Source organism: Aquarana catesbeiana, linkage group LG04 (genome assembly GCF_042186555.1).
Source record: "Aquarana catesbeiana isolate 2022-GZ linkage group LG04, ASM4218655v1, whole genome shotgun sequence".
NCBI lineage: Eukaryota > Metazoa > Chordata > Amphibia > Anura > Ranidae > Aquarana > Aquarana catesbeiana.
This window is the reverse complement of record NC_133327.1, coordinates 677,173,968-677,200,872: the sequence shown is the minus strand read 5'-3', so window position 1 is coordinate 677,200,872 and position 26,905 is coordinate 677,173,968. Positions and strand designations below refer to the sequence as shown.

Sequence of the window (26,905 nt, the reverse complement as noted above, 5' to 3'; positions counted from 1 at the left end):
TATATATATATATATATATATATATATATATATATATATATATATATATATATATATATATATATATATATATATATATATATATATATACATATACATATACATACACACACACACACACACACGTGATCCAGCACACAGCTGCCACCCTGTAGCAGTAAAACTGCTATAGGGCAGCTGGCAAGCGGTTAAAGTGGTTGTGAACCTCGGACCGTGCAGGGGTCTCAAACTGCCGGCCCTCCAGCTGTTGCAGAACTACAAGTCCCATGAGGCATTGCAAGGCTGACAGTTACAAGCATGACTCCCACAGGCAGAGGCCTGACGGGACTTGTAGTTCCGCAACAGCTGGAGAGCCGCCAGTTTGAGACCCCTGGAACTTGCCTCATTCCAGAGTGTCATTTCTGTCTGCCTCCTTTTTCTGCTATCAGTATGAATCACTGCTGACAAGTTTTCCTGACACCAAGAGATAAAAAGGTGACAGTGTAGGGAACTCCAGCGCACAGCCTGTGATTGACAGTCTCAGCTCTGTTCCTGTGTGAAAGGGGGGGTCCTATTCCTCCAATCAGCTGTTAGAGCTCTCCTTTACTGAGCTCTGCAGAGTGTCATTTTCGCTCTCCGACCCCTTCTTTCTGAATTCTCAGACAAGCTTTATAAATTTTGGACTTGGAATGGGTGTAGAGAAGACTGTAGATAAACAGGTACAAATTATATAGGAGGATTTGTTTCATCTCTGCTTATCACCTGAGGCCAGTCATTTCACTGGGTATAAATAGAAGGGTTTACAACCACTTTAAAGTAAAATGCAAGTTCCACTCAAAATTACGCAGCCCCACCCCCTCCCCCCCTTTACAAATCACCTATTGTTAGAAGATGAAAAATGTAAGAATAGCGTCATACTTGGATCACCCCCGTCGTCTTTCCGATCCCCAGGCACGACATCAGGGAGACTCCTGGGGAATGCAGAGCAGGCGGAATTTACGAGAACACGTTCCAGTCCATTACAAGCGTCTTCTTATGGGATTTCAGCAGCTCCATTCCCCGGGATCTCACCGGAAGTAGTGTGAAGGTGTGTCACCCTCGTCTAGACAGAGGACCGGGTCGAGGCAAGTATATACCCTCAGTATATACCCTCCGATAACTTCCTTTATAGGTACATTTTAGGCCTCATGCACACTGGACGTTTTTACAGCTGCTGCTTTTGGCTTCAGATGTTTTTTTTTCTGCAGCCAGTAAACTCCCCATTATGTTATCCTAAGTCTCCAATGCACACATAGACTGTTATCAGCATTTTTTTTTTTTTTTTGACAGGGGCGTTTTCTGGCTGGGAAAAAACTCAGAACTAGCGGGTTAGAAGAGTTTTTCAGCTGTAAAAGACACTCTACGGCCTCATTGCACACTGGACTTTATAAAAAAAAAAACGCCAGTAGCGTTAGCTGTAGAAAGCTGTAGCTGTAGAATGATTTTAGCAGAGTTTTTTGCAGTAGCTTTTTTTCAGCGTTTTTGTAGCAAAACTACACTTCCACAAAAAGCTTATGGGTCAAAAAAGACTGATAAACGCAGAATAGCTGCGTTTTCCAGCTTTTATTAGCGTTAAGAGTGTTTTTACAGCTGAAAAACTCCTCTTAAAGTGATTGTAAATTCTCGTTTTTTTTTTTTTCTGTAAAAATAACAAACATGTTATACTTACCTTCCTCTGTGCAGTTGGTTTTGCACAGAGCGGCCCCCCGACCCTCCTCTTCTCGGGCCCCTCTTCTGTGCTCCTGGCCCCTCCCTCCCTGTTGAGTGCCTCCAACAGCAAGCAGCTTCCTATGGGGGCACCCGAGCCGAGCCGCTGCTCTGTGTTCTTTCAGACACGGAGCTGTGGTTCGGCCCCCACCGCCTCGCTCTCTCTCCTGATTGGTTAACTGACTTTAATTGACAGCTGCGGGAGCCAATGGCGCCATTGCCGCATCTCAGCCAATCAGAAAGGAGAGTCCCGGACGGCTGGGGCACTCGTGGACACCGCTGGAGAGAGATGAGGCTCAGTTAAGGATTAGGGGGGTGCTGCACACAGAAAGGTTATCTTAATGCATTAAAGATAAAAACCCTTCTGTCTTCTCAACCACTTTAAGTCTCGGTTCACACACATGCGATGCAGGAACCAGCGCGATTCATGTGCGGGTTTCCGCATTGCATGTCACTTTCCCCAGCCAGAAAACGCTGATAACAGTCTATGTGTGCATGGAGACATAGAATAACACGCGGGGGAGTTTACTGGCTATAAAAAAAAAAAAAGAAAAAAAAAAAAAAAAAAAGGCCTGAAACAATAAACAGCTGTAAAAATGTCCCATGTACATGAGGCCTAACTCGGATAAAAACACAACCACTTCCTGTCCACCGTCAAATGATGGTGGAGCGGTGAGGCTCTCATTCCGGGATGACGTCTTATGATGCCGCCCCCCCCCCCAGAACATCCGCTTTTGTGCGCCCACAGTGTGGCCGCGCCATGTTCCTAGGACACATCGTGACCCAATCACATGTAAATGCGGAAGTGCCATTTATCGGCTCTCCTCGCCTCACACTGACAGAGTGTGTGGCGATGAGAGCCGATCAGCACTATCTCCTCGCAGAGGAGACCAGTAAAGGTAATCAGGGCACTGATCTTCAGTGCCCCGATTACAGTAAAGCCCCATCAGTGCTGCCCCCATCAGCGCCCACCAGAGCAGCCTCATCAGCGCCCACCAGAGCAGCCTCATCAGCGCCCACCAGAGCAGCCTCATCAGCGCCCACCAGAGCAGCCTCATCAGCGCCCACCAGAGCAGCCTCATCAGCGCCCACCAGAGCAGCCTCATCAGCGCCCACCAGAGCAGCCTCATCAGCGCCCACCAGAGCAGCCTCATCAGCGCCCACCAGAGCAGCCTCATCAGCGCCCACCAGAGCAGCCTCATCAGCGCCCACCAGAGCAGCCTCATCAGCGCCCACCAGAGCAGCCTCATCAGCGCCCACCAGAGCAGCCTCATCAGCGCCCACCAGAGCAGCCTCATCAGCGCCCACCAGAGCAGCCTCATCAGCGCCCACCAGAGCAGCCTCATCAGCGCCCACCAGAGCAGCCTCATCAGCGCCCACCAGAGCAGCCTCATCAGCGCCCACCAGAGCAGCCTCATCAGCGCCCACCAGAGCAGCCTCATCAGCGCCCACCAGAGCAGCCTCATCAGCGCCCACCAGAGCAGCCTCATCAGCGCCCACCAGAGCAGCCTCATCAGCGCCCACCAGAGCAGCCTCATCAGCGCCCACCAGAGCAGCCTCATCAGCGCCCACCAGAGCAGCCTCATCAGCGCCCACCAGAGCAGCCTCATCAGCGCCCACCAGAGCAGCCTCATCAGCGCCCACCAGAGCAGCCTCATCAGCGCCCACCAGAGCAGCCTCATCAGCGCCCACCAGAGCAGCCTCATCAGCGCCCACCAGAGCCGCCTCATCAGCGCCCACCAGAGCCGCCTCATCAGCGCCCACCAGAGCCGCCTCATCAGCGCCCACCAGAGCCGCCTCATCAGCGCCCACCAGTGCCGCCTCATCAGCGCCCACCAGTGCCGCCTCATCAGCGCCCACCAGTGCCGCCTCATCAGCGCCCACCAGTGCCGCCTCATCAGCGCCCACCAGTGCCGCCTCATCAGCGCCCACCAGTGCCGCCTCATCAGCGCCCACCAGTGCCGCCTCATCAGCGCCCACCAGTGCCGCCTCATCAGCGCCCACCAGTGCCGCCTCATCAGCGCCCACCAGTGCCGCCTCATCAGCGCCCACCAGTGCCGCCTCATCAGCGCCCACCAGTGCCGCCTCATCTGCGCCCATCAGTGCCGCCTCATCTGCGCCCATCAGTGCCGCCTCATCTGCGCCCATCAGTGCCGCCTCATCTGCGCCCATCAGTGCCGCCTCATCAGCTCACAGCAGTGAAGGAGAAAATTACTTACTTACAAAATTTACTGACAGAAACTAAGAAAAACTTTCTTTTTTTTTTTTCAAAATTTTCAGTCTTTTTTCCTATTTTTTTTGTAAAAAAATTAAAAACCCAGCAGTGATTACATACCACCAAAGAAAGCTCTATTTGTGTGGAAAAAAAAAAATTTCATATGGGTACAACGTTGCAAGACCGCGCAATTGTCATTCAAAGTGTGAGAGCGATGAAAGCTGAAAATTGGCCTGGGCAGGAAGGGGGTGAAAGTGCCCAGTAGGCAAGTGGTTAAAAACGCGGCTATTCTGCGTTTTTGAGCCATAAGCTTTTGTGGGAGTCTAGTTTTGCTAAAAAAAAAACGCTACTCTAAAAAGCTGAAAAACAAATTCTACAACTACACCTTTCTACAGCTAATGCTACTGGCAATTTTATAACGTTCAGTGTGCAAGAGGCCTTATACTTACTAAAAGATAGGTGGTTTGTGAGAGGGGGAGGGCCCAGGCGGTGTAAAACGGGCCTTGCCACTTTAGAGGCCAAGTTCACCTTTTGGAACTTGTTACATGTTCCACGAATGTTTGGGGTGGAACATGCAACATGTTCAAGCTCCTGCCACCAGTCCCGCCGATCCCCCCCCCCCCAAGGTGTGACAGCGGGTGGGGGATCCAATCCCCGCACCCGCTAATCGGCGAAGAGGATGACAAGACAGAGCTCTGTTAGTGTAGTCCAGGGATATGCAATTAGTGGACCTAAAGCTGTTGCAGAACTACAAGTCCCATGAGGCATAGCAAGACTGACAGCCACAAGCATGACACCCAGAGGCATGATGGGACTTGTAGTTTTGCAACAGCTGGAGGTCCGCTAATTGCATATCCCTGGTGTAGACAATACAGAGCTCTGTCCTGTCAGCCTGTCCTGTCCTGACTAAGCACAACCGGTGAGGCAGCCGTGCGTAGCCCCTACCGGGAAGCGCTGGATCGCATACTAGATACGTGATCTGGCGCAGGAGAGCCGCTTTGCCACCGTACTCCTACGCAAGGCGGTCGGCAAGCGGCTAATCACCGACTGTTTTAGCCCACAAAATGCTGACCCACTGTGCTGCAACCGAATGCTTTGCACATGGTTGTAGGGTGGTTGAGGTGCAAACCCCCCCCTGAATGTGACGTGCTGTTATATTTTTTGCCGCCGGTGCAACGCAAAGCAGCTTCGCAGCCAATGGCATGTATACAGCTCTGAGAGGATGCATGCCCTAAGGCTCCATTCACATCTCTGTGCAGTTCCTGCACGTTTTCACGCGCATCACGCACAGGGCAGCCCATTCACTTAAATGGTGGTTTAACTCTAAAGTTTCCAGTATAAGAAAGGGATAAAAGTCAGACCTCAGGATCATCACCAGTCACAAACTTCCCTTTTGTGCAGTAAGAAGCATTTGCTTAGCTGTCTTAGCAGTGTGGATTTATTGTCATCTGAACGTCCGTCCGTTTGCTGCAGACATAAATTAACCCTAAATGACCAACAAGGTCACAAATCCCAGAGCGTCACTTCAGATAGAACCTTATAGGACAGCTGAGGTTTGCAGTACTGCAAAAAAAGTTTAAAGAAGTTTTGTATTAGGTTTACAGAGTAAGTGATTTCCCTTGTCATGCGATTCTGTGCGACTCAAATAGTACTCCCTATTCCCATCGCACACGTTCCTGGAAAAGCTCTCCAGGGATTGGGTGCTGCAGCAATGACCAGCTGAGAACTGGATCAGAAGTCACAAGGAAAACATTTGCCTGCACACCATGGATCGACAAGGAAGCGTCCAAGCGAATTATTTATTGCATGATCACATCAAAAAAGTAGTGCAACGTTTCGGAGTCACGCAGGACCCCCCGGAACATCGCACTACTTTTTTTATGGGATTAAATAATTAGCTTTGACGCTTCCTTGTTGATCCATGGTGTGCTGGCAAACATTTTCCTCCTTGCGACTCAAGTCGCATCTGAAATCTCACGAGTGTGAACCAGACCTAAAGGCATACTTTATGTTAAGATCAATGATCTATAGTCAAAGTGGACATTGGCAGCTGCTAGAGAGAGAGAGAGATAGCTGTGCCCCCCCCCCCCATCAAAATGTTGCCGTTACACCCCTATGTATTAGTATGTGGGCCCATATATACTCCTATAGATATTTATGTGATGTATAAACAAGAAGTCAGCGGTGCCTCTCAGAATACAGATCTGGTGACCCCCCCCCCCATCATCTGCTTTCAGCGCCCTCAGTACACTTCAGAACTACAAGCTTACTTATGGCTCTGCTGATACCTGTAGTGCCCCATCTGAAGAACAACAACAGTGCAATGTCAAACAGCCGAGTGCACAAAGCGTTCCTTTCACCGCCTCATCTACAAGCGTTCCGTGACCCCAACCTACACCGGCAACATAAACCCCGGCTCACATTTCTAGAAAACAAGAGGCCCGGAGAGTAAAATATCAGTGGAGGCGGCCAAGACGCTGATTGTGTTACAGGCATAGGCTGGCAGCTCCGGAGGGAGGAAATGGGGAGGGGGGGGTCATACAGATATCAGAGTAAAGGAAGCAAAACTATAGGAACCCCGTGTGACTGGCTGCTCCACCACCATCTCTTGGTTGTCGCATCCCCAAAATTATTCCTCACACTGCGGGACATCAGCGCAGAACACCCAACCCAAAATATCCCCCAGAAATATTCTGGAGGATTTCTGTACAAAATGTACCATATTCATGACTATTATAGGAGATCAATTATAACACAGAAATACCTCAACTGCCCCCAAATATTCATCATTCCTCAACCCCCTCCCACAATACCCACCCGAAAACCCCATCATCTGCTAATCCCCATCCGCTCTGATCCCATCCTTCAACTCCCGTCACTCTGAAGCCCCATCATCCCCCAATCACTGCCCTTATCACTCATAATACCCCAATCATTGCCTCCAACCCCCCATCATCCCTCAATCTCTGCACCTATCCTTGTAACACTCCAATGCTGCCCTCAATCCCCCATCATCCTGCCATCGTTGCCCCAATCGTTACTCCAATCCGTCATGCCCCAATCACTGTATCTATCCTTGTAACACTCCTTTGCTGTCCTCAATCCCTATCATCCCCCAATCGTTGCCCCTATCCGCTATGCCCCAATCATTGCCCCCTGTCTTAACACTCCATCACTGCCTACAACTCCCCATTATCCACCATCACTGTCACTATCCCTCATTACACACAAATCACTGCTCCTAACCTCCATAATCCACCAATCACTCTCCCTTATCTTCCATCATCATTCCTTAATCCTCATCATTCCCCAACCTATACCCACAACTTTCAATATCTACCAATCCTTTCTATATCACCACCACTATCCCCCATTATACCCAAATCACTGTCCCCCAGCCCACATAATCCCCTAATCCCTGTCCCTAAACTTTCTTCATCCCCCAATCATCACCACCATTCCCCGATTACTGCCCTTAACCCACCACCATCCCCTAATCACTGCCGCCAATCCCCCTCTCCCAGCCAATGGCTTATCTCTCAACCCACTTCCACAATACCCACCCCCTCTCTGATTAGATGGCCCAATAACATCCCTCAATTCCTGTCACTCTGAACCCCCATTAACTCCCAATCACTGCCCCTATCTCTCACTAATTGCCTATCACTGACCCTCTCTCCCACAAAAAAAATGTCTCTGATGCCTATTTTCTCTGATCACATCCTTCAACTGTTTTCCTCAACCCCCATCTTCCCCTAATCACCTCCCCAACCACCATCAAACCCCAATTACTGCCCCAACCCCCATCAACCCCTAATCACCACCCCAACCCCATCATCCCCTAATCACTGCCTTTGTTCCGTATAACATCCAATTACTGCCCCCGATCCCCATAATCTCCTAATAACTTCACTCCACCCCAATCACTTCCCCCAAACCCCCATTATCTCTTAATCAATATCCCCACCTCATCGTCACCAATTATTGCCCCAATCCCATCATCCGTTGATGCCTACCCACAATGCCAAAACCTACCCTCATCCTTCCCATCCCCTCCAATCACCATCCTCCCCCATCTGTTGTGACCCTAAAAACTTCATCATTCCCCATCTCTCATTACATCCCCCATTCCTGCACTTAATGACTACCCCCACCCATATCATCCCCAAATCTGTACCATTTGCCAACCCCTTTGCACAATACCCATCCCAACCCCCATTCTTCCCCCAATAAAATACCCCTTAATCCCCATCCCCTCTTATCACATGCCCAATTACCATCATCACAGTTGAACTCTTGTGACCCTCAAATCCCATCATCCCCAATTACTGCTCCTATTCCGCAATGCACCCGCATCCCTGCCTCCATCTTCACCATCCCCCAATCATTGCCCTACCCCTATCATTCCCCAATCACTGCCCCAATTCCTATTTACACACCCATTATTTGCCCCAACCCCCATCATCATCCCCCAAGCACTTCCCCTAACCCATCATCCTCAAACCCTCATCACCCCCCAACCCCCATTATCGCCTAATCACTGCCCTCAATCTAATATCTTCCCAATCACTGCCCCTAACCCCCATTACCCCCCAAACACTTCCCCTATCCCTTATTACACCCCTATCACTGACCCAATCCCCACTATCCCCTAATCTTCCATCATCATGCAGTCCCTGTCTTCAACCAATATTATCCCTCCAATCACTGCCCCAGCCCTCTCATCCCCAGTCATAACCTATTATTCCCCATATACTCTCTCCAAACCCATCATCTCCCAATCACTGCCCCCGTTCCCCTCTCACAACACCCACCAGTCACTAGCCCCAACTCTTTTCCTCCCCTGTCAAAAATGGGCCTGGTCCCACTTTCTCCAAAACACATCCTCCAGTTAATATTATCCCTCAACTACCGGAACCCCCCCCCCCCCAATCATCTCCCAATCAATGCCCTCAGCCCCCACCCCCCAACACCTAATTACTGCCCCCACGCACCCCATCATTCCCCAATGATCACACATCCACCATCCCCCATTATCCCGCAATCACTGCTTCTAACACTCTTCATCCCCAAATCCCCCATCACCTTCCAATGACTGCCCAAATCCCCCATCACCCTCCAATCACTGCCCAAATCCCCCATCACCCTCCAATCACTGCCCAAATCCCCCATCACCCTCCAATCACTGCCCAAATCCCCCATCACCCTCCAATCACTGCCCAAATCCCCCTCCAATCCCTGTCCAAATCCCCATCACCCTTCAGTCACTGCCCAAATCCCCCCATCACCTTCCAACCACTGCCCAAATCACCCGCCAATCACTGCCCTAATCCCCCCATCACCTTCCAATCACTGCCCAAACACCCCATCACCCGCCAATCACTGCTCAAATCCCCCATCACCCACCAATCACTGCCCAAATCCCTCATCATATGCCAATCACTGCCAAAATCCCCCAACATCCTCCAATCATTGTCCAAACCCCCATTATCCTCCAATCACTGCCCCAATCCCCCATCATATGCCAATCACTGCCCAAACCCCCCAGCACCCGCCAATCACTGCCCAAACACCCCATCACCCGCCAATCACTGCCCAAACCCCCCATTACCCGCCAATCACTGCCCAAACCCCCCATCACCCGCCAATCACTGCCCAAACCCCCCATCACCCGCCAATCGCTGCCCAAACCCCCCATCACCCGCCAATCGCAGCCCAAACCCCCCATCACCCGCCAATCGCTGCCCAAATCCCCCATCACCCGCCAATCGCTGCCCAAATCCCCCATCACCCGTCAATCGCTGCCCAAATCCTCCATCACCTGCCAATCACTGCCCTAATAACCCGCTAATCACTCCCCTAATCCCCCATCACCCGCCAATCACTGCCCAAATCCCCCATCACCCTACAATCACTGCCCAAATCCCCCATCACCCTACAATCACTGCCCAAATCCGCCATCACCCTACAATCACTGCCCAAATCCCTCATCACCCTCCAATCACTGCCCATATCTCTCATCACCCTCCAATCACTGTCCAAATTCCACATCATCCTCCAATCACTGCCAAAATCCCCCATCATCCTCCAATCACTGCTCAAATCCCTCATCATCCTCCAATCACTGCCCAAACCCCAATTATCCTCCAATCACTGCCCCAATCCCCCATCATATGCCAATCACTGCCCACAACTCCTATTACCCCTCAATCACTACCCACAATTTTCTATCATACTGCAATCATTTGTTATTCTATTCCTATTCTTTGTACAACCCAATTACTGTCCCCAACCACCACCTCCCTGAAATCACTGTCCCCAATCCTCACCACCCCCCCCCCAATCATTGCTCCAAGCCCTATAATCGCCCAATTTCTTCCCCTAACCCATGCTCCCAACACCCTCTCACAACATCCACCAGTCATTGGCCCCAGCCCATATCCTCCTCCCTCAATTATTCCCATTTTGTCTAAACACATCCTCCAATTAACATTAACCTTCAATCACATCCCTCAATTATCACACATAACCTGCTCCTCCATCACTATCAATCGCTGCCACCAGCTCCACCTTCCCCCATTACCCCCTAATCACTTCCCCTAGCCCCCCCCCCCCCCATCATCCCCCAGCTGCATCCCTCCCGCAAATGTCCCTCAATCACTGCCCTTTATAGACACAGTAGCTGGTCCCAAACTTTCCTTGAGAAGTCCCGTCAGGTGCCCAGCACCCGGCTCTGCACTTGGATTCACCAATAATCCATTATTGCTCAAAGACCACCTGCAATCTTCCCCCTTCTTCCAAAATCACTGCCCCCAATCACTAACCCCCGCTTCCCCATCTCACAACATCCACCAGTAATTGGCCCCAACTCCTACCCCGCCCACTCAATAATGGGCCTAATCCCATTTTCTCTAAACACGTTCTCCAATTAACCTCAAATTAACCTCATCCTTCAACTCATGTCACACCCAAAGCCCCCCATCCTCTAATCACTGATACCCACCCCCACAATAATCACTCCCCTCAGGCACACAGTACGGGGTCTCAAACTTGCCTCGGAACGGCCTGTCAGGCACCCGGCATCCTGCACCATACTCTGATTCACCAATACTCTGAGCGGCCAGGCGAGACTTACAAGAATACGACATGCGGCCAAAGTCCATCAGCAGTGAAGATGTGGAGAGGGTCAAAATCCAAAGATACAGATGACGGGTGGAGCGGGCGGGGGGTGTGGGGGGGTAGTTATTATACAGCGGTAGTGACTTCTCTGCCACTACCAATCACCGATCAGGGAATACCTCCCCAAAATCTACATCTCATGCACAATGCAGACGCACCATCTTCCCGGACATCATCTGATAACTGCAACCAAAAGCTTAGGAAGCCGGTGGAGCGAGTCAGCTGCAGGCATTAGGTGAGTCGGGGCATAACCTGGAGGAAGGTAGGTTGTCGGGTAGGTATACAAAAAGTTTTTTACATTTTGTTGTTTTTTCCTTAAAACTTAATCAAATGTATGTTAACATTCCAGAAGTGTAAAAACCTAAATCCATCCTCACATCACCTGCACAGCTGCACTCAGACTGGAAGAGGAGCTGTGCTAGGAGACAATTAAGGATTGCTGCAAGTGTCTGAACTGACCGGAGGAGCAAGCAGAGTGAAAAGATGTCACCTTCTCACCCGTGGCCTGATAGGAAGTGACAACACCGTATTCCCTAGAGTGATTTGTAAAGTCTAGTTTTTTTTTATTTTTTTAAATAACAAACATGTTATACTTACCTCCTCTGTGCAGTTGGTTTTGCATAGAGCAGCCCAGATCCTCCTCTTCTCGGGTCCCTCTTTGCTGCTCCTGACCCCTCCCTCCTGTCGAGTGGCCCCCCTCAGCCAGCAGCTCTCTATGGGGGCACCTGAGCCAAATCAGAGCTCTGTGTATCCATTCAGGCGCGGAGCCCTTCCTGGCCCCACCCCATCTCGCACCGGATTGGCTGATTGATTTTGATTGACAGCCGAGGGAGCCAATGGGGCACAGGAGTGTCCCGGACGGCTTAGACACTAGTGGACAACGCTGGAGAGAGAGGGGGCTCAGGTAAGTATTAAAGCGGGGTTCCACCCAAATTTTGAACAATATCTATATGTATTCTCTTCCTTGCCTAGATGCTGACATGCCGTTTAAAAAAATGTAAATCGTCGTAATTACCTTTTATTTTTCTATTCTTCTTTGCACTTCCTGGTTCTCCTCCCGTGGGAGTAGGCGTGTTTCTAGCCTCTCCCAGACTCCTGGGAGCTAGTCTCAGGCTTCCCAGGATGCCACTGAGCATGTGCGGGAACGAGCGGTGAATGCCGGGAGCACAGCATTCACCACATCCAGGAAATAAATGCTTGTGGGCTTCAAATGCCCACAATGAAGATGGAAACCGCCTGCAGTGAATAATATAAGTTATTCTTTCCGACGAAATCTGACACAGGCGGACATATTACACACAATATGTGAGTATGTAATGCTGAGAAGAAAAGTTTGTGAATGAACTCAAAAAAAAAAAAAACGATAGATAGGTGGACCCCCGCTTTAAGGGGTGCTGGGGAGGCTGCTACACACAGAAGGTTTTTTATTCTTAAAGTGTTTGTAAACCCTCCCTAGTGACTTTTAACTATAGGTAAGCCTAGAATAAGGCTTACCTATAGGTAGTGGAAATATCTCCTAAACGTGCGCCGTCTAGGAGATATTTCACTTGTAGTGCGCCGATGATGCAATCGGCGCATGCGCTGTGAAGAAACGGACCTCCGTGCCCTTTCTTCCCCCAGCGTGTGCCGTTACCGACATGCGCGGGAGTGACGTCGCGTGGCTCCGGCCAGTCACAAAGCCGGAGTCCGCGGCCCCTGGAAGGAAGAAGGGCGAAGATGGACGCAGCCTGCACAGGGGACAGCGATGGATTCGTTTGCAGGTTTTACACAATGGGCTAGTATACGATACATACTAGCCCATTATGCTTTTAATTTGCAGGGAGCAAAAGAGGAAGTAAAACCCATCAGTATTTACTTCCTCTTCAAGGCCCCTTTCACACAGTAATGTCCATTTTGACGGACTCTGCTTGCTCAGTAGGGATCGCTCTGTTGATCCCCGCTGAGCCGGCGGATGACAGGTCCGTCTCCGCTCACTGTGCAGGGATGAACCTGTCAGATCTCCGATCTCCTCTCCTCTTTATACCGGAGAAGCGGTCCGTTTTCATCCGATCCGCCAGATGGATGGAAAACAGGGTTTCCATCCGTCTACATTTAGCGGATTGGAGTGGATCGGACGTCAGCAGACATGTCACCGCTGACATCCGTCACTCCATAGAGGTGAATGGAGCATCCGTTCAGGTCCGCCTGAAAAACTGGCAGGCGGGCCTGAATGGTCCGTATGTGTGAAAGGGGCCTAATGCACACAATGCATTAAGATAAAAAAAAAAAAACCTTCGGCTTTTACAATTCCTCTAACGCCAACACAGACCGTGATCTCACCTTCTTAACCATGTGCCAACCAGCGCACAACGATATACGTTGGCACAATGGCACGGCTGGGCAAATGGGCGTACAGGTACGTCCCCTTTAAGATGCAGCATTGTGGCGGTGTCCCGCGAATGTGTCACGGACCGGAAGAATGGGGAGATCCCTATGTAAACAAGGCATTTCCCCGTTCAGCCTAGTGACATGACAGAGATCACTGCTCCCTGTTGTCGGAAGCAGTGATCTCTGTCATGTCAGTGGTAGCCCATCCCCCCTACAGTTAAAATCACTCCCTAGGACACACTTAACCCCTTGATTGACCCCCCTAGTGTTAACCCCCTGCCGTGCCAGTGTCATTTACACAGTAATCAGTGCATTTTTATAGCACTGATCGCCGTATAAATGACAATGGTCCCTAAATAGTGTCTAAAGTGTCCGCCATAATGTCGCAGTCACGATAAAAAAAAAAAAAATATCGCAGATCACCGCCATTACTAATGAAAAAAATAATAATAATAAAAATGCTAAAAAATGAAAAAAATGATTGCAGATCGCCGCCATTACTAATAATAATTAAAAAAAATAATAATAATAAAAGTGCTATAAATCTATCCCCTATTTGGTAGACACTATAACTTTTGTGCAAACCAATCAATATACGCTTATTGCTATTTTTTTTACCAAAAATATGTAGAATGCGCATCGGCCTAAACTGAACTAGATATTTTTGGGGGATATTTATTATAGCCAAAAGTAAAAAATATTGCTTTTTTTTTTCAAAATTGACGCTTTTTCTTGTTTATAGCGCAAAAAATAAAAAACGCAGAGGTGATCGAATACCACCAAAAGAAAGCTCTATTTGTGAGGAAAAAAAGGACGTCAATTTTGTTTGGGTGCAACGTCGCACGACCGCGCAATTGTCAGTTAAAGTGCCGAATTGCAAAAAGTGCTCTGGTCAGGAAGGGGGTAAAATCTTCTGGGGCTGAAGCGGTTAATTGGACTGTCCTACACAGGAGTATGAAATCGCAAAACTGGCCAGACAGAATCACACATTGTATGGCAGGTGGTATTTATTGGCGTGTTTCATCAAAGTATGTCGCCATTCTTTTTTTTTTTTTAATTCTTTATTTTTCATGGGTTTCACAATACAATTCTGAGCTCTGCGTTCTCCTACCTTCCAGCTCCGCCTCTTTGTGAAATGACAGCTCCGCCTCCTATGAGAACATCTGCAGCAACACAGACAGTGAGCGGTTCACCTGGAAATGGAAAAAAAAAAAAAAAAACCACATTGTCATCTTATCTAATAACAGTAAAAATAAAATGTGGTAACTTAAGCGCTAATATGAGATTGATAAATGGTTAATGAAAATGAAAAACAGCTGCGACTATTCAAATGTGTTCTGACACCACATAAATCATATATACTTACAGATAACAGTTCGCTAAATTTCAAAGTGACTAAAACATTCACCTCCAGTGAATATGTGACAGACTGTAATAAACATGCCCAATAAAAACTCTTGATTGCTGAAAAACTTCAATCCAAAACAATCCGCGCTCCGTGACGGTCTTTATGGAGAATCTGTGCAGATAGACGATCACCACCAACCTCAGTGTGCAATGCCGGCTCTCCTCACTTCAAGACACCCCCCTTTGGGTCCAATGACACTTTTCAATAATAAGGCTCAGTTTGTGATCAACTGGCGAATAATCAGGTTCCAGCTGACGGCTCCAGGTTTGGAAAAACTTCCCCACAGCCAGCTGATTGATTTGCGCAGTAAAGAAATGTATTGAAACAGCTCTCCCCTCCTCACTACACATCAAGAGTAACGAGACACCGGAAGTGTCGTCACCGACTCATCCCGACGCGTTGCGTCACAGGTCACGTGACTTTCTCAAGAATTTCCCTTGAGAAAGTCACGCAACGCGTCAAGAGGAGCCGGTGACGACACTTCCGGTGTCTCGTTACCCTGGATGTGTAGTGAGGAGGGGAGAGCTGTTTCAATACGTTTCTTTACTGCGCAAATCAATCAGCTGGCTGTGGAGAAGTTTATCCAAACAAGGAGCCGTCAGCTGGAACCTGATTATTTCGCAAATAGATCACAAACTGAGCCTTATTATTGAAAAGTGTCATTAGACCCAAGGGGGGTGTCTTGAAGTGAGGAGAGCCGGCATTACACACTGAGGTTGGTGGTGATCGTCTATCTGCACAGATTTTCCGTAAAGACCGTCAGGGAGCGTGGATTGTTTTGGATTGAAGTTTTTCAGCAATCGAGCGTTTTTATTGGGCATGTTTATTACAGTCTGTCACATATTCACTGGAGGTGAATGTTTATTAGTCACTTTGAAATTTAGCGCACTGTTATCTGTAAATATATTTATCTAATAACAGACCAGCACTGAACACCCCCCACCCGCAACTGACACCCCCCACCCACAACTGTCACCCCCAACCCTCAACTGTCACCCCCAACCCTCAACTGTCACCCCCAACCCTCAACTGTCACCCCACCCCCCTGAACTGTCACCCCACCCCCCTGAACTGTCACCCCACCCCCCTGAACTGACACCCCACCCCCCTGAACTGACACCCCCCCTGAACTGACACCCCCCCTGAACTGACACCTCCCACCCGCAATTGTCACCCCCCAACCCGCAACTGTCACCTCCCACCCGCAACTGTCACCCCACCACCCTCAACTGTCACCCCCCTGAACTGACACACCGCCCTGAACTGACACACCGCCCTGAACTGACACACCGCCCTGAACTGACACACCGCCCTGAACTGACACACCGCCCTGAACTGACACACCGCCCTGAACTGACACACCCCCCTGAACTGACACACCCCCCTGAACTGACACACCCCCCCTGAACTGACACACCCCCCCTGAACTGACACACCCCCCCTGAACTGACACACCCCCCCTGAACTGACACCCCCCCCCTGAACTGACACCCCCCCCCCTGAACTGACACCCCCCCCCCTGAACTGACACACCCCCCCTGAACTGACACCCCCCCCCTGAACTGACACACCCCCCTGAACTGACACACCCCCCTGAACTGACACCTCCCACCCGCAATTGTCACCCCCCCAACCCGCAACTGTCACCCCCCCACCCGCAACTGTCACCCCCAAATCTGAAGTGACACCCCCCAACCACAACTGTCACCCCCACCCTGAACTGACACCTCTGTATACCCCTCACAAATCAATATACCCCTCAAACCCCTACAATATGCCCCTTATACTTCACTACACTCATCACCCCACCACTATATATCCTTCACACCCCCTACTAAACTCCTTACCATACCACATTATACTCCCTCACCATGACCATACCCCTCACCCTACTATACTATACTCCTTACCATACCCCCCACTATACTCCTTACCATACCCCCCACTATACTCCTTACCATACTCCCCACTATACTCCTTACCATACCCCCCACTATACTCCTTACCATACCCCCCACTATACTCCTTACCATACCCCCCACTATACTCCTTACCATACCCCCCACTATACTCCTTACCATACCCCCCACTATACTCCTTACCATACCCCCCACTATACTCCTTACCATACCCCCCACTATACTCCTTACCATACCCCCCACTATACTCCTTACCATACCCCCCACTATACTCCTTACCATACCCCCCACTATACTCCTTACCATACCCCCCACTATACTCCTTACCATACCCCCCACTATACTCCTTACCATACCCCCCACTATACTCCTTACCATACCCCCCACTATACTCCTTACCATACCCCCCACTATACTCCTTACCATACCCCCCACTATACTCCTTACCATACCCCCCACTATACTCCTTACCATACCCCCCACTATACTCCTTACCATACCCCCCACTATACTTCTTACCATACCCCCCACTATACTTCTTACCATACCCCACACTATATTCCTCGCCATGACGATACCCCTCACCCTACTATACCCCCCACTATACTCCTGACACCCCCACTATACCTCTAACCCCTCTCCCCTGTACCCCTTACTCTCCCCCTATACTCCTCACACCCCACCACACTGCTTACATCTCCCACTATACTCCTCACACCCCACTACACCTCTCACACGGGACACCTCTCACCTCCGGGCAGCCATCTTCCCGCTGGGTATTCTGGGTAATCCTCCGGAATCCCCACGTCCGACGTGTGACGTTCCCTCACCTAATCGGAGCGGCGGCCATCTTCCCGGAGACCAGAGCGTACGGGGAGAGAGCTCCGACAAGATGGAATCCGACCACAGTCACAGCGGCCTCTAGAGGCTGAGATCTCACCTCACTGAGTGTATGTTGTGTGTACTCTGCTCTGTACTGGTATTAGAATGGTGTCAGGATTAGTCCGAAGAGCTGACAATCTATATCCCCAGTCAGCGTACAGATCTCTTATTGGAGGGACTCTGCTCTGTACTGGTATTAGATTAGAATGGTGTCAGGTTTAGTCCCAAGAGCTGACAATCTATATCCCCAGTCAGTGTACAGATCTCTTATTGGAGGGACTCTGCTCTGTACTGGTATTAGAATGGTGTCAGGATTAGTCCCAAGAGCTGACAATCTATATCCCCAGTCAGTGTACAGATCTCTTATTGGAGGGGGAGGGACTCTGCTCTGTACTGGTATTAGAATGGTGTCAGGATTAGTCCCAAGAGCTGACAATCTATATCCCCAGTCAGTGTACAGATCTCTTATTGGAGGGGGAGGGACTCTGCTCTGTACTGGTATTAGAATGGTGTCGGGATTAGTCCCAAGAGCTGACAATCTATATCCAGTCAGTGTACAGATCTCTTATTGGAGGGACTCTGCTCTGTACTGGTATTAGAATGGTGTCAGGTTTAGTCCCAAGAGCTGACAATCTATATCCCCAGTCAGCATACAGATCTCTTATTGGAGGGACTCTGCTCTGTACTGGTATTGGAATGGTGTCTGGATTAGTTCCAAGAGCTGACAATCTATATCCAGTCAGTGTACAGATCTCTCATCGGAGGGACTCTGCTCTGTTCTGGTATTAGAATGGTGACAGGATTAGTCCCAAGAGCTGACAATCTATATCCAGTCAGTGTACAGAGGAGGGGGAGGGACTCTGCTCTATACTGGTATTAGAATGGTGTCAGGATTAGTCCAAAGAGCTGACAATCTATATCCCCAGTCAGTGTACAGATCTCTTATTGGAGGGACTCTGCTCTGTACTGGTATTAGAATGGTGTCGGGATTAGTCCCAAGAGCTGACAATCTATATCCAGTTAGTGTACAGATCTCTTATTGGAGGGGGGGGACTCTGCTCTGTACTGGTATTAGAATGGTGTCAGGATTAGTCCCAAGAGCTGACAATCTATATCCCCAGTCAGTGTACAGATCTCTTATTGGAGGGACTCTGCTCTGTACTGGTATTAGAATGGTGTCGGGATTAGTCCCAAGAGCTGACAATCTATGTCCAGCTAGTGTACAGATCTCTCATTGGAGGGACTCTGCTCTGTACTGGTATTAGAATGGTGTCAGGTTTAGTCCCAAGAGCTGACAATCTATATCCCCAGTGTACAGATCTCTTATTGGAGGGACTCTGCTCTGTACTGGTATTAGATTAGAATGGTGTCAGGTTTAGTCCCAAGAGCTGTCAATCTATATCCCCAGTCAGTGTACAGATCTCTTATTCGAGGGACTCTGCTCTGTACTGGTATTAGAATGGTGTCAGGTTTAGTCCCAAGAGCTGACAATCTATATCCCCAGTCAGCATACAGATCTCTTATTGGAGGGACTCTGCTCTGTACTGGTATTGGAATGGTGTCTGGATTAGTTCCAAGAGCTGACAATCTATATCCAGTCAGTGTACAGATCTCTCATCGGAGGGACTCTGCTCTGTTCTGGTATTAGAATGGTGACAGGATTAGTCCCAAGAGCTGACAATCTATATCCAGTCAGTGTACAGAGGAGGGGGAGGGACTCTGCTCTATACTGGTATTAGAATGGTGTCAGGATTAGTCCAAAGAGCTGACAATCTATATCCCCAGTCAATGTACAGATCTCTTATTGGAGGGACTCTGCTCTGTACTGGTATTAGAATGGTGTCGGGATTAGTCCCAAGAGCTGACAATCTATGTCCAGTTAGTGTACAGATCTCTCATTGGAGGGACTCTGCTCTGTACTTTTATTAGAATGGTGTCAGGTTTAGTCCCAAGAGCTGACAATCTATATCCCCAGTGTACAGATCTCTTATTGGAGGGACTGTGCTCTGTACTGGTATTAGAATGGTGTCAGGATTAGTCCCAAGAGTTGACAATCTATATCCCCAGTCAGTATAATGAGCTCTGCTCTAATTGGAGGAACTCTGCTGGTTATTCCTCTGTGTCTGAGCGCTGTCAGCCGCCTTCCTCTGATTGCATTGTTATCTCTGAGGATGGTGGAGGGTCTCATAGCCAACGTACCAGCTGGTCACAGGACAGCACTGTGATCCCCCCATGCCCAGGCTGCCAACCCAGTGCTGCCCAGTGCAGCTGGGGGACCCACAAGGCCTTGTCTGTCAGATCTCTGCTACCCTGTCAGCATAGGAACACAAGATGATGTGTGCATGCACATGCTCTGACACATGGCCTAGGGTTATAGCCAGCTATTTGCACGTGCACACACATATCCGCAAGCATGCCGCGCATGCCTACTCAGTTCTATTACTGGCACCAGAAGGCCTATTTTTGGATCAGAGCTGAACCAAAAATTGCTGGATACCTTGTGAACTGAGTAACCTAATCCTGTTTGCATACCTGTTGCTAACCCAGCCGGCCTCTGGACCTGTCCTACTCTGCCTACCTGTTGTTTACCCAGCCTGCTTCTGAAACTGCTCTACCCTGACAGCTTGCTTCTGATCCTTCTGTTCTCTGCTTACCTGTTGTTGACCTGGAATGCCCCTGGACCTCCTATATTCTGCTTTCTCATTGCTAACCCAGTCGGCCTCTCCAACTGCACTACTCTGTTTACCTGTTGCTGACCCAGCCTGCCTCTGGACCTGCTCTACTCTGCCTAAATGTTGGTGACCTAGCTGGCTTCTGGACCTGTCCTACTCTTCCTACCTGTTGCTGAACTAGCTGACCTCCGGACCTGTTCTACTCATCCCGTCTGTTGCTGCTGAACCTGCTCTACCCTGCCAGCCTGCTTCTGATCCTTCTGTACTCTGCTTACCTGTTGCTGACCTGGCCTGCCCGTGGACCTCCTATATTCTGCTTTCTCTTTGCTGACCCAGCCTGACTCTCCAATTTGCAATACTCTGCTTACCAGTTGCTGACCCACCCTGCCTCTGGACCTGCTCTACTCTGCCTACCTGTTCCTGACCTAACCAGCCTGTGGACCTGCTCTACTCTGTCTATATGCTGCTGATTTAGCCTTCTTTTGGATCTGTTCTACTCTTCTTGCCTGTTGCTCACCCAGCCATCTTCTGGTCATGCCTAGCTGTTGCTTTCCTGGCTGGCCTCTAAACCTTCTCTATTCCACTTACCTTTTGCTGATCCAGCCATCCTCTGGATCTGTTCTACTCTGCCTACCTGTTGCTGAACTAGCTGACCTCTGGACCTGTTCTACTCATCCCGTCTGTTGCTGATTCAGTCAGCTTCTAGACCTGCTCTACTCTGCACACTTGTTGCTGACCCAGGCTGCTTCTTAAACTGCTCTACTCTGCCTAGCTGTTGCTGACTTGGTCGACCTCTGGACCTGCTCTACTCTGCCTACCCATTGCTGATACAGTCTGCTTCTGGACCTGCTCTGGTCAGGCTTCCTGTTCCTGACTCAGTCAACTACTGGACCTGCTCTACTCTGCCTATCTGTTATTGACCACCTGGCTTCTGGACCTGCTTTACGCTGCCTACCTGTTGCTGAACCACCTGGGTTCTGGACCTGCTTTATATTGCCTACCTGTTGCTGACCTGGCCTGCTTTTGGCCCTGCTCTACTTTGCCTTCCTGTGTCTTACTTCACCAACCTTTTGACCTGCTCTACTCTACAAAGCTGTTTCTGACCCATCCTGCCTCTGGACCTTCTCTACTCTGCCTACCTGTTCTTTTTTTGTTTAATTATTTTTTATTAAGAAAAAAAGAAATAGAAATAAATGGTACAATGTACAACATACGATACAGAGAAAATGCAGATGGGTGGACAACCATATTATGTCTTATTTCGTCAGGCAATTAAATGGGTATTGAACAAAAAGCACCAACATCCTGCTTAGCTTAATCAGTCAAATTTCTGTAGCTACTACTGTTACAAAAAGTAAAACTAGCTAGTCAGAAGTAAAATCATCCTCCCTAATATGGGTTTAATATGAGCAGTGGTATCTTGGTTATATAACAACCATATACAGACAAATTACCATTAAGAATCCCAAACTTAACTACAAATTAATAACAGAAAGAGAATATAGAGAGAGTAGAAGAAAAAATAATGGGGGTGGAGGGGGAGAGGATAGAGGTGGGGGGGGAGGGGTTGCCTCAGTCCAGACTCCTATTATGCAATATTCACCATCTAAAACAGTTTACTTAGGATGTGACATAATTTCCACGAATGCAGTTGTGTATTTAAAGGCAAACCAGCAGGACCATATTTTTTTTACATAATCGGATTTATTCCTAAGCGAGAAGGTAAGATCTTCCATATAATATGTACGATCAACTTCCATTAGCCATTGGCGTAAAGTAGGTATATTTTTTTGTTTCCAGAATCTGGGGATAAGTGCTTTAAGCAGCATTAGACCCCTTTCACACTGGGGCGGTTTGCAGGCGGTATTGCGCTAAAAATACCGCCTGCAAACCGCCCCTAAACAGCCTCCGCTGTTTGTTCAGTGTGAAAGCCCGAGGGCTTTCACACTGAAGCAGTGCGCTGGCAGGACGGTGAAAAAAGTCCTGCAAACCGCTCCTGCCCATTGAAATCAATGGGACAGCGCGGCTATACCGCGGCAATACTGCGGCTATAGCCGCACTGTACGAGTGATTTTAACCCTTTTTCGTCCGCCAGCGGGGGTTAAAACCGCACCGCTAGCGGCCGAATACAGCTGCAAGAACGACGGTACAGCAGCGCTAAAAATAGAGCTGTTGTACCGCCGACGTCCCCACCGGCCCAGTGTGAAAGGGGCCTTAACGAGGTGAGGAGTTATAGATTTCTTATATGCACCTACTGATTTGCCTGTACAATGTAATAGTACAACTAACGGTTCATTAGGAACCTCAGATCCTTGGATCTCTTTAATCCAGTAAAGGATAGCCAACCAGAATGGTCGTATCAGCGGGCAGAACCACCAGATGTGGGCGTGGGTTGCACTCTCCCCACATTGTGTGGAAAGTATTTATGAAGTAGCACTGGCGTGTAATGCCATCTTGTCACAAGTTTATAGTTCACTTCAGCTGTTTTAGTGGCTGAGGAAGAAATATGAGACATTATGAGAATAGTGTTTTTTTGGGTTGGAGACAGTTCTTTCTGGAGCTCCTTTTCCCAATTGTGTAGGAAGGCCGGATCTCCTGTAGGGTTTAGTGTTTGCATTATTTGATAAAAGTGGGAGACAGGCTTCCCCACTGGTTGTGGCTCGGCAAGAGCTGCTTCAAGAGGTGTCAATTCCGTGAAAGGCCTGACGGGTTTAGGGAGAGAATGGACAAAGGCCGCCAGTTGTCGATATCTCCATTGATCCATATGGGTAGCCATCGTGTCTTGTAGAATTGTGTTCAAGGGGATAACTCCCGTCGAGGTGGTGACTTGATGTAACTGGGTCAATGCCCCCAGGGTCCATGTATGAATTTTGGGGTCTATGTTCCCCGGCGGGAAATAGTTATGGCCTGGCAGTGGCATGAGAGGCGAATTATATGGCCAGTTATTTGTTTTGCAAAGAGAATCCCACATCATAAGGGTGGAGTTAGTAAGCGGAGAAGTCTTGGATGATAGGGCTCTATATTTCTGAGGGACCCATAGTTGCGTAAAGAGATCAAAGCCACTTAGTTCTGCTTCCAGCTTTACCCAAAGCTTAGATGTTTTATGGAATCTCCAATCAGAGATTCTGGTCAAGATGATCGCCATGAAATACTTTTTAAAGTCTGGTAAGGCTAAGCCTCCTTCATGCTTAGATCTATTGAGAAGGGTCCTGGCAATCCTGGGACGCTTTCTGTTCCATATATATTTGCCAATCAGCGATTTTATTATTGTAAAGAAGCCTACAGGTATTCCAAACGGGATCATTTGAAATAGGAACAGCAACCTGGGTAGTATGTTCATCTTAATGACCCCTATCCTCCCCAACCAGGAATGAGCCATCTGAGACCATTTTTGTAAGTCAGCTTTAATCGCTTTTAATAGAGGCAAGAAGTTCGAACGAAATAGGGCGTCTGGGTTCGGAGTAAGGTAAATACCTAAATATTTCATTTTGTGTGCCTGCCAGCTAAAGGGAAAGGAACTTTTCAATTGGGAAGCAGTCTGTGTAGGAATAGATATATTTAGTATTTCTGATTTGGACATATTAATTTTAAAATTAGAGATGGCACCATACTTTGCGAATTCCGACATAAGATTAGGGAGAGATATAAGGGGTTGTTGTACATAAAACAAAATGTCGTCCGCATATGCGACATATTTGTGTTCAGTTGGTCCTATGGTAATCCCATGTATAGAGGGGTTATGTCTCACAGTAGACAAAAAGGGCTCAAGCGATAGGGCAAATAAAATAGGTGAAAGAGGGCAGCCCTGTCGAGTGCCATTATACAGAGTAAATGGGGCACTAAGGGTGCCATTCACTTTTAATTGGGCCGTAGGGAAATTATACAGTGCCGTTATTTGAGTCAGTAAGGGAGCCTTAATGCCCAGATGAGTCAGTGTTGCCATGAGATAGTCCCAGTCCACCCTATCAAACGCTTTTTCAGCATCCGTTGATAGTAACAGGGTGGGCTGGGACGACCCCCAGGTATGTGCTATTAGAGATAGGGTACGAAGGGAATTGTCCCTTGCCTCCCTACCAGGAATTAATCCCGTCTGGTCGGTGGAAACCCACTGCGGGATCAAGGGAAGGAGTCTATTCGCTATAGCTTTAGCATAAATTTTGGCGTCAATGTTCAACAGCGAGATAGGACGATAACTTCCACATGCAATAGGATCTTTGCCAGGTTTGGGAATAATAGTAATGTGTGCGTGGGTAGTTTCAGGTCTGAGGGACTCACCATCAGAGATCGCGTTAGCATAAGAGGTTAAATGCGGAAGGAGGATATCTGCAAATGCACGGTAATATGCTACAGTAAATCCGTCCGGACCTGGGGCTTTACCATTTGCCATAGCTTTTAATGCAACGCGTAACTCTGAAGTGGTGAGCTCCCCATCCAGTGTGGCCAGAATATCAGGTGATAGTCTGGGTAGGTTAGCTTGAGCTAGATATTTCCTAATAAGCTTAGTTTTAGTGTCTCGATCTGTTACTGAATGTTGAACATGGTATAGGTGTTGATAGAACTCCCAAAACATTTTAGCTATGGATGGCGTGTCGTGAACCAACTCATCTGCAGTGTTTTTAATTTTAGCTATAAAGGTGGCTGTTTTCTTTTGTTGCAGTGAACGTGCCAATAATCTACTCGGTTTGTTACCCCATTCGTAAAAACGTTGGGCCACTATGCGAGCTTGTTGTTTTTGTTCTGTGTGGAAAAGGGACTTTAGTTCTTCCCTTTTCAGAGTCAAATTGTGAAATACCGCTTGTGATTGTTTCACTTTATGTGATTGCTCAAGGTCCTCATTTAGCAACTTAGATTGTTGGAATGTCCGTTCCCTCTTTTTCCTAGACCCCATTTCTATGAGCTTTCCTCTAATATGGGCCTTGTGCGCCTCCCATAGTGCGCCCGATGAAATGTCAGGGTGTTTATTTTCAGTAAAGTAAAGGGATAAATTCTCACCTATTTGTTTTCTATCTATTTCCTCAGCTATGAGATGGTCGTTAAGCTTCCAATTGGTAGACCTATGTGGTAGGGAAGGGACTTTAATGGTTAGTGTAATCGGGGCATGATCTGATAGGGGGGATGAGTCAATATGAGTGTTGGTGGGGAGTGGGAGATGGTGGTGATCAATGAGAAAAAAGTCTATTCTGGAGTAAGTATGATGTACCTGCGAAAAATGGGTATAGTCTTTCGTACGTGGATGCATAATTCTCCATATATCAACCAACTGGGATTCGTGTAGGCGTTTGCGTATAAACAGTAAACGTTTATGTGAAATATTAGTTCTACCTCTAGACGTGTCTATAGCAGGTTCTAATGGGGTATTAAAATCTCCAGCCAGGAGGACACACCCGCGTGCGAAATCTCTAAGTTTTTAAGAGTGGAGGCAATGAAGCCTGCTTGGTCTCGGTTGGGTGAATATATAGTTGCCAGGGTGCAGGGCATACTACCCAGGTTGCCTCTAATGAACAGAAAACGTCCAAGTGGATCACTTATCATGGTTTCAAATGTCAACGGGGTGCCCCTGCGGAACCCAATGGCCACTCCTTTAGCTTTATGTACATCCGATAAACTATAGTACCACATGGGGTACTGTTGAGAAAAAAGTTTTACCTGTGTGGAGTGAGTGAGGTGGGTCTCCTGTAGAAATTAATATAAATGGATTAATATAAATGAGGGCTATGGGCAATGTTTTTTTTACTCAGAGAAAGTTTTTTTCTCAGAGAAGATGCAGGAACTCCCCCCTTTTAAGTCACCCTTTGTCTCCACCTCTACCCACTTCCAAGTACTGTCCCTTGGTTCCACCCCCTACCCACCTTCAAGTACCGTCCCTTGGTTCCACCCCCTACCCACCTCAAAATACCACCCCTTGGTTCCACCACATACCCACCTCAAAGTACCATCCCTTGGTTCCACCACCTACCCACTCCCAAATACCGTCACTTGGTTCCACCCCCTACCCACCTCCAAGTACCATCCTTTGATTCCACCCCCTACCCACCTCCAAGTACCATCCCTTGGTTCCACCCCTACCCACCTCCAAGTACCCTCCCTTGGTTCCACCCCCTACCCACTCCCAAGTACCGCCCCTTGGTACTACCCCCTACCAACTCCCAAGTACGCCCCTTGGTTCCACCCGCTACCCACTCCCAAGTACCGCCCCTTGGTACTACCCCCTACCAACTCCCAAGTACGCCCCTTGGTTCCACCCGCTACCCACTCCCAAGTACCGTCCCTTGGTTCCACCCGCTACCCACCTCCAAGTACCGTCCCTTGGTTCCACCCCCACCTACCTTCAAGTACCGTCTCTTGGTTCCACCCAGTACCCACCTCCAAGTACCGTCCCTTGCTTCCACCACATACCCACCTCAAAGTACCATCCCTTGGTTCCACCCCTACCCACCTCCAAGTACCCTCCCTTGGTTCCACCCCCTACCCACTCCCAAGTACCGCCCCTTGGTACTACCCCCTACCAACTCCCAAGTACGCCCCTTGGTTCCACCCG

At 48.7% G+C, this 26,905-nt stretch overlaps 2 protein-coding genes across 5 annotated transcripts in view; one reads left to right on the top strand and one right to left on the bottom strand.

Moving 5' to 3' along the window:
• Positions 1-17,700, bottom strand: part of TJAP1 (tight junction associated protein 1) — a 63,016-nt gene extending 45,316 nt beyond the window's left edge. The window contains exons 1-2 of one of the 2 annotated variants that reach the window (XM_073628677.1): positions 17,565-17,700; positions 14,598-14,679 (exon numbers count right to left, since the gene is read on the bottom strand). The gene's annotated coding sequence lies outside the window, so the exon portion shown is untranslated. The remainder of the gene's footprint in view (positions 1-14,597; positions 14,680-17,564) is intronic. The other variant, XM_073628676.1, reaches the window with a different exon arrangement.
• Positions 17,701-21,995: 4,295 nt separating this feature from the next.
• The window catches only part of DLK2 (delta like non-canonical Notch ligand 2), a 57,594-nt gene continuing 52,684 nt past the window's right edge, over positions 21,996-26,905 (top strand). Inside the window, exon 1 of one of the 3 annotated variants that reach the window (XM_073628671.1) lies at positions 21,996-22,089. The gene's annotated coding sequence lies outside the window, so the exon portion shown is untranslated. The remainder of the gene's footprint in view (positions 22,090-26,905) is intronic. The other 2 variants (XM_073628674.1, XM_073628670.1) reach the window with 2 other exon arrangements.